Source organism: Microtus ochrogaster, chromosome 4 (genome assembly GCF_000317375.1).
Source record: "Microtus ochrogaster isolate Prairie Vole_2 chromosome 4, MicOch1.0, whole genome shotgun sequence".
NCBI lineage: Eukaryota > Metazoa > Chordata > Mammalia > Rodentia > Cricetidae > Microtus > Microtus ochrogaster.
In genome coordinates this window covers 78715252-78722094 of record NC_022011.1, presented here as the reverse complement: position 1 = coordinate 78722094, position 6843 = coordinate 78715252, and the positions used below count along the sequence as shown (strand labels likewise).

The 6843-nt window shown below is 46.8% G+C and overlaps 1 protein-coding gene across 1 annotated transcript in view; it reads left to right on the top strand.

Annotated features, from left to right (window-relative positions):
- Positions 1-6843, top strand: part of Stk39 (serine/threonine kinase 39) — a 256775-nt gene that overhangs the window by 27804 nt on the left and 222128 nt on the right. The window lies entirely within an intron of this gene.

Below are 6843 nucleotides of genomic sequence, written 5' to 3'. Positions count from 1 at the left end.
AAAGGAGACAGAGACCCACATTGGAGCACCGGACAGAAATCTCAAGGTCCAAATCAGGAGCAGGAGAGAGAGCACGAGCAAGGAACGCAGGACCGCGAGGGGTGCACCCACACACTGAGACAATGGGGATGTTCTATCGGGAACTCACTAAGGCCAGCTGGCCTGGATCTGAAAAAGCCTGGGATAAAACTGGACTCGCTGAACATAGCAGTCAACCTGTTCTTTTATAGAACCCAGGACCACCAGCCCAGGGATGGCACCATTGACAATGCACTTGGCCCTCCCCTAACAATCACTAATTAAGGAAATGCCCTACAGGCTTGCCCACATTTCGATCTTATGAAGACATTTTCTTAGTTGAGGTTCCCTCCCCTTGTATGACTTTGGCTTCTGTCAAGTTGACATAAATGTTGCCAGCACAGCACGAATGTGGGACTAGTGGACCAGCGATAGGAGGCATTGCCTGTGTGGTACAGCAATGGAACTCACTGCTTCTCCGGGATCCACCATCTCTCTTGAGAGACTTGGGAGAGAGGGATGGTTTTCAAGACAAGAAGAGCCGCACTGAGCACATCATACTGATTTGGATTCTTTGAGCTTATTCGGATGTTTTAGGTACTGTTTTGTGTGGAAATGCTGCCTGGCTGGCCTGGGAGGAGTAACTTTACCTGACAAAGGCTTCCTGTTGCCAGTGCGAGCTCAACTAGCCTTGTTCCCCATGTGCCACAGCTGATATGTGCCTTGGTCTGTCTCCCCCTCCCCTCCCGCTGCCCTCCTCCCTCCCTTCTTTTCTGTGTGTGTTTGGGGTCGGTCGAACCCGGAGTCTCATACAGAGGCAGTCACTACCAGCTGATGGGCACCTCTAGCTTTGCTGACTTTGGCAAAGTTTGCTGGTCAAGGCCTCACTTCCCTGTACCATGAGGCATGCTGGTCCTTACCAAGTCTGGGGATGTGTGGGGCTGACGTTGGCCTTCTGGGGAGATCAGAGTCCTAGGCTATTCCTGGAGTTATCTGGCCCCAAGGGGCCTGATGGGATCTGTGTGCCTTTGGAACACAGGGGCACACGAATGAATGACGGATTCTTTTGAAGGTGGCTTGTAGCACCCACTCTGAAGGTGGTGATTCACCATTTTATTAGATGCTTCGCTTCACTGAAAAAGAAGGCATTTTGCCCTATTCTTTTGGACTACCAGACCTAGAAATTTCCTGTAGGAATTCCAAAGAGATCTTGAGACAGCCAAGCTCTGCTTTTGGTGTGCAGGCACACGTCTGTTTCTGTCAAAATAAATTAGGCCAGTAAGTTATAAATTAGGAAAATATTTTGTGGCTCGTGTTTAGTATTTAACAAACAGAATAAGCAGCTGGCCACAAACAGCATTAAGTACGAGGAAAACAGAGATAAAAGCCAGGCCATCCCCGAGAGACGGCTGACAGAAGAATGCACCTTCTCTGGGTGGCTGAGCCCTCACCACTCGCAGTGACCCAGCTTTACCTACCCATCTGGTCGCTGTCCCTTTCCTCCTCTGTCCAGCAAATTGGCTCCAGGAAGAAGGAAGACCTTGGAAGCCATCTCCATATCAGAGCCCTGTTCCCCCTGTTCCTCCTCTGGACAAAGTCTCCGCCCACTTTGCTGATTTGATCCACTCTGAATGATCCTCTTTGTCAGGCTGATTGGAATTCCCTGTGGGTGGGATGCTGTGCAAAATAGCAAAATAATAAATAATGGATGTAGTAGTAGTAACAAATAGTAGTAGTAGTAGTAATAGTAGTAGCAATAATAATAATTGTGCTTCATAACTGCCCAGTTCTTAGAGGCACCAAGGTGCAGGGGAAGTACCTGGAGAGTGTACTCTGTCCCCACGCAGCTCTGTGGTCGCGACCCATACCTCCACTATGACAAAAGCCTTGTTTTAGGTTTCTAAACTAAATGTGAGTCCTTGCTTGGCTTAGAAGGGAGTGCTTCCCTGAACCCCAAGTCCACTCCCCTGTGGGATCCTTTCCAGCTGCTCTTTCTCCACAAATGTCAGGTTTGCCTCCTCTGTCACCTCAAGGCAACTGACATTCGTGACGAATTATTTAAAAAGGGCAGCCTTTTAGTTCATTTTGAGGAAAACGGAATCCCTGAGAGCTCAGTTAGGTACACTGCACTCGAGCAGGTGACATGTTGGTGTTCGGGGCTTGGAAAACAGACCCAGAAAAGTAGGGCTTTTAGCATGGTACCTGGAAGCAGCCAGGAGCGCGAGGCCAGCCTCATGGGCTTATAATACTGGTACTGTGTGTGGGTCCTCTGAACTGACTCCAGCTCTTTAAACTTGATCCAGGCAGCCAAGCCAGGTGGTCACAGGGCCTAGGGAATGTTCATCGTGATACAATGAACTCTTATCCAGCTAAATTTTCCCCCCTCCTGGTAAAAGTCAAGTTGTATAAACTCAAGTTTAGAGGACGTAGAAGTGGCATGAATATGTGCATGAGTGTGTGTGTGTGTGTGTGTGTGTGTGTGTGTGTGTATGAATGATTTGGTTATTTTTAGTGATTTGTGTGAAAGGTTTGGCTATGAGCGATTTATATAAAACAATAAACCTGTTTTAGCTTGGGGTTTTATTTTGGTGTAGATGATTGTGTAATGTTCTGGTCATTATGAAATCTTTATGAACTGTCATATTGTGCGTATAGATAAGTGCGGAACGCATAGGGAAGGAAGTTGAGAATGCGGATGCTGGGGCTTCCTGGGGGCTGCAGGGCGGTCTGATTGAGGATGCTCTGTGCTGTGAATGAGGAGCGTGCCATGTGTACTCAGCAGTGATGTATACATTCAGGGGCAAGCTGAAGGGTGGCGTTGAGGGGTGCACACGTTTCTTTCCTTTTTCAGGGCATTAAGCAGCAGCAGTTCCTTAGTCCTCCAGGCTGGAGAGTTCCAGCAGCTCCTGGCTACTTCATGGCTCACAGTTAACAGGGGCTGGTCAAGGCCCTTCTCAGACTTACAAGGAGACTTTTAGCTTTGTGACTTACTTTCCTTACTTCTTTCCCCTTTAGCCAACTATTTGCTGGTCTGTGCCCTTTGGTCTGTATTATATATGTACTCTTATGACACGTGTTGCTTTACATGTATTTTTGCCTGAGGCAAAATCCACAGTAAAATTGTTCTTGTTCGATTGGACATCTGCGTGGCAGGTAGTACATTCACATGTTGTGTGACCACAACACCTCTGTCCTTCCCAAACATTTGTTACCCTGCCCACCCATGCCTAGCAAACAGTTTCTCACTATGCCTCCCTCTGAGTTTGGCAGTCACTTGTCTGCTTCTTGCTTCTGAGGATTGACCTCTTCCAGATATTTCATAGGAATAGACGCATACAATAGTATATCCGTTTGGGTGTGCATGTTTTTATCTTCAAGGCATTGTGTGTGTGTGTGTGTGTGTGTGTGTGTGTGTGTGTGTGTGTGATGCAAGTGCATATCTATGTGCCTGGATCGTGTGTGAATACACGTGTGCACGTGCAGGTGGGTACCTCAGGTGGACTCTTCCTTGATCCCTCTCCCACCTGATTCCTTTTAAGACAGGATCTTTTCATCAAACCGAGAGCAGGCTGATACTAGCCTTGCTTCCTAGCTTGCTCTGGGGATCCCATGTCTCTCTTCCTTAATATAGGACTCTAGTTGGGCTGCAGTGCTCATCTAATGCTTTTGTGGGTTGGGAATTCCTATCTTTTTGTTTGTTTGTTTTTACAGCAACTGTTTTAACTGCTGAGCCTTTTCCCCAGCCTGCACGCATATGTTTTAAAGTTAACTTGCTTAAGAAATAATATATACAGATAAAACATATTCATTTTTATGTACATGTGTTTATGTATATGGGTGCATGTGTATGTTCATGTACTTGTCCAAATGCGTATGGAGGGCAGAGGAATACCACTATTTAAGTTATCTGCCACGTGGATTTTGTTTTTCTGTCTTATTGTTATTGTTGGCTTTTTAAAAGATTTATTTTATTTTTAGTTTAAAAATTGTGGTTGGGGTGTGAGCGCACGCATGTACGCATGTGCAAGGCACGGCTACGTGTGAGAGAGTGTGCACACATGACTACAAGTGCCTGTAGAGTAAAGAGAGCTGCGAGAGCCCCTAGAGCTGGAGTTATATGCAGTTGTGAGCTCTCTGAGATGGGTGCTGGGAACCGAACTCGGATTCTCTGCAAGAGCAGTGTCTACTTTTAACAGTCTTAACCTCTGAGCCATCTCCAGTGCCACCCTGCCACCTCCTCCTCGTTTTATTTCTTTAGACAAGGTTTCTCTGTATAGCCTGGAACTTATCAAAAAGCTAGGCTGGCTGGTCAGTGATCACCAAAGATCCTCATGTATTACCACACCAGGCTTAAAAACCCAAACCAAACAACATTGTGCCCTGGGATTGAACTCGGGCCCCTGTGCTTTCAAAGCAAGTGCTTACCCAACCTTACTGTGTCTGTCCCCAGTTCCCCAGTCACTGTTTTCGCGGACCCCACGAACGAATGTTTCTTTTTTCTGTTTGTATGAAATGGCAGAGCTTTTAAGGCCAGTTTACAGTTGACTGAAGGTAGACTGGCTCCTGATGCATGCTGCTTGGCCTCGTCCCCGTGGCTTCTTTGTTTGTTGCATGTGTAGTTTTGGTTCCTGCTTCCCCATATGACAGCGTGCTGTTTTCCTACCCGAAGGAAAATGGCTGCAGAATATTCTCTCACCTGCACCATAATGCAGTTTTCAGATCAACTTCCCCACCTGGTATCTTCCCTCCCGCTCTTCCCTTGTTCTTTCTCTTCATGAAATCATTCTCCCTGAGAGTGAGGACCACACCCCAAACTTTTCACTCAGAACTATATGCTGAAGGACTTGCCTGTTTACTGCGGTTATGCGAACATTTATTCTTGCCATGGTTTTTTTTTCCTCCAGTTCCCACACAGCATTATAGAGAACATTCCTACATATGCCACCCTACATGGGATTTATTTACCCTCTCACAGGAGCGATGGCACATGGGGTGTTGTATAAACTTATCTCACTCCTGGTGGAGGCAGATCTTATCCAGAATGGCTGTACTGGAATCTTTACTCCTATGAATACCTAGAAAAACAAAAACAAAAACCAACAAGACAAAGAGAAAAGCTGTACATTACACTGGTGAGACTGAGACCATCTTCAAGCTGACCAGGCTAGGAGGAGGGCCAGAGGGCACTTGAGCCCCAGCAGTCACAGTAAGATGTATTAGAAGGACGAGGGCTTCCCATGCAGTTTGTAATTTTCAAAGCCCTCCCTGTGAGGCTCAGGGATCTATGTAGGAAGACAGAGAGACTGTAAGAGCCAGAGGTGGAGGAGAGGACCCCAAGGTGACAGTGTCTCCCAGACACAGGGAGGATAAACTCCCAGAGACGGTGAAAGCGGGCCCAAGCCAGCACAGGTTCAAGCCAGACAGAATCCCAGCAACAAAAAGGGTAAGGGAAGAGACAGTCCCACCCCTAACCTGGAAGCTGTTTGCTGTTGTTACCTACTAAGAAACAGAATATCAGTTTTCTTCAGTGGATATACCAACCACACTCCAGGGCAGGACCCAAGTCTAGGAATAGTTGGCTAACAGACACCATGGTTTGATTGTGGTGGTGGTATGAGCACACATACGCCTATTTTTTTTTTTTAGGGGAGGGCTTATTGACATCCTTGTTTAAATTTATGTTTTTTTTTCCCCATTTGTTATTTGTTGTGTGTGGCGGGATGAGGGGGAGAGAATTCATGAGAGCATAAGAGAACAGACATGAAGTTGGGTGGGTATGGAGTTGGAGATGACCTGGGAGAAGACGGAGGGGAAAATATCAGAATCTGTTGTAGGAAACAAAACAACAAGAGAACAAGTCTTTGGCCCGAGGAGATGACTCCGTGTAGCAGTGCTTGCTGTACAAGTGCTGGGACCCGAGTGTGAATACCCAGAACCCACATAAAAGTCAGATGCTATGGTTTAGGTTAATGCCTGCCATCCTGGTGTGTCTAAGGAGAGATGGGAAGTAGAGATAGAACCCTTGGGAGCTTATGGGCTAGTTAGCCTGGCGTATGCAGCATGCAGCTAAAAACATCCAAAAGATACCCTGTCTCAAACACAGTAGAAGGCTAGTATTCTCTGACTGCTACACAGGCACCATGGTGTGCACGCATGCGTACGCACACAGAAACACAAGCACACACACTGTCTGGAAGCACGTCCTCTGTATTTTGCAGTGGTGCTGCATAGCTTCCTTTTATCCATGGTGCGTGCGTGGGATGAGTTCTTCTGAAGCCCTGGGTACTCTGTGGGGACCCTCCATCTGAGAGGTTACCGCCAGTACTACAGGTAAGCCTGGCTGTGCATTTAACCTGCGTCCGTCACGTCTAGATGGCTTACAGAGGTTAAGTGCTTTTCTCTGTGGAGCTGTGGCAGGAGAATTGGCCCCGTGGGGACGATGAGACTGACAGCGGAGTGGAGAGCTGGCTGATTAGAGCTACAGACATCAGTATTGTCTTTTCCTCTTTTTATTTTTAAAAATTTTTCAAAGTAAGCCACTTCCCCCCAACTCTGACTGGTGATTTTCTCACTCTGAGTCCTCTACCTGACTCTCTCCAGCCTTTCACTTAGGCCAGCACAGTCTTCTTCTCTTTGGGGGTCCCTCCTTGGTGAGAAGATCTCCCGATCAGAGGACGGTTCAAAGCTTGACTGCTGCTTCCGGTTTGATTTTTAAAACAATTCCGCTGGTTCTCATTTATTGAGCTATTGGGAAATTAGGTTTTTCTTTTACTGCATTACATTTATTTTTTAAAGTTCTTGGTCTGTTTATTCTGTGTGTGTGTG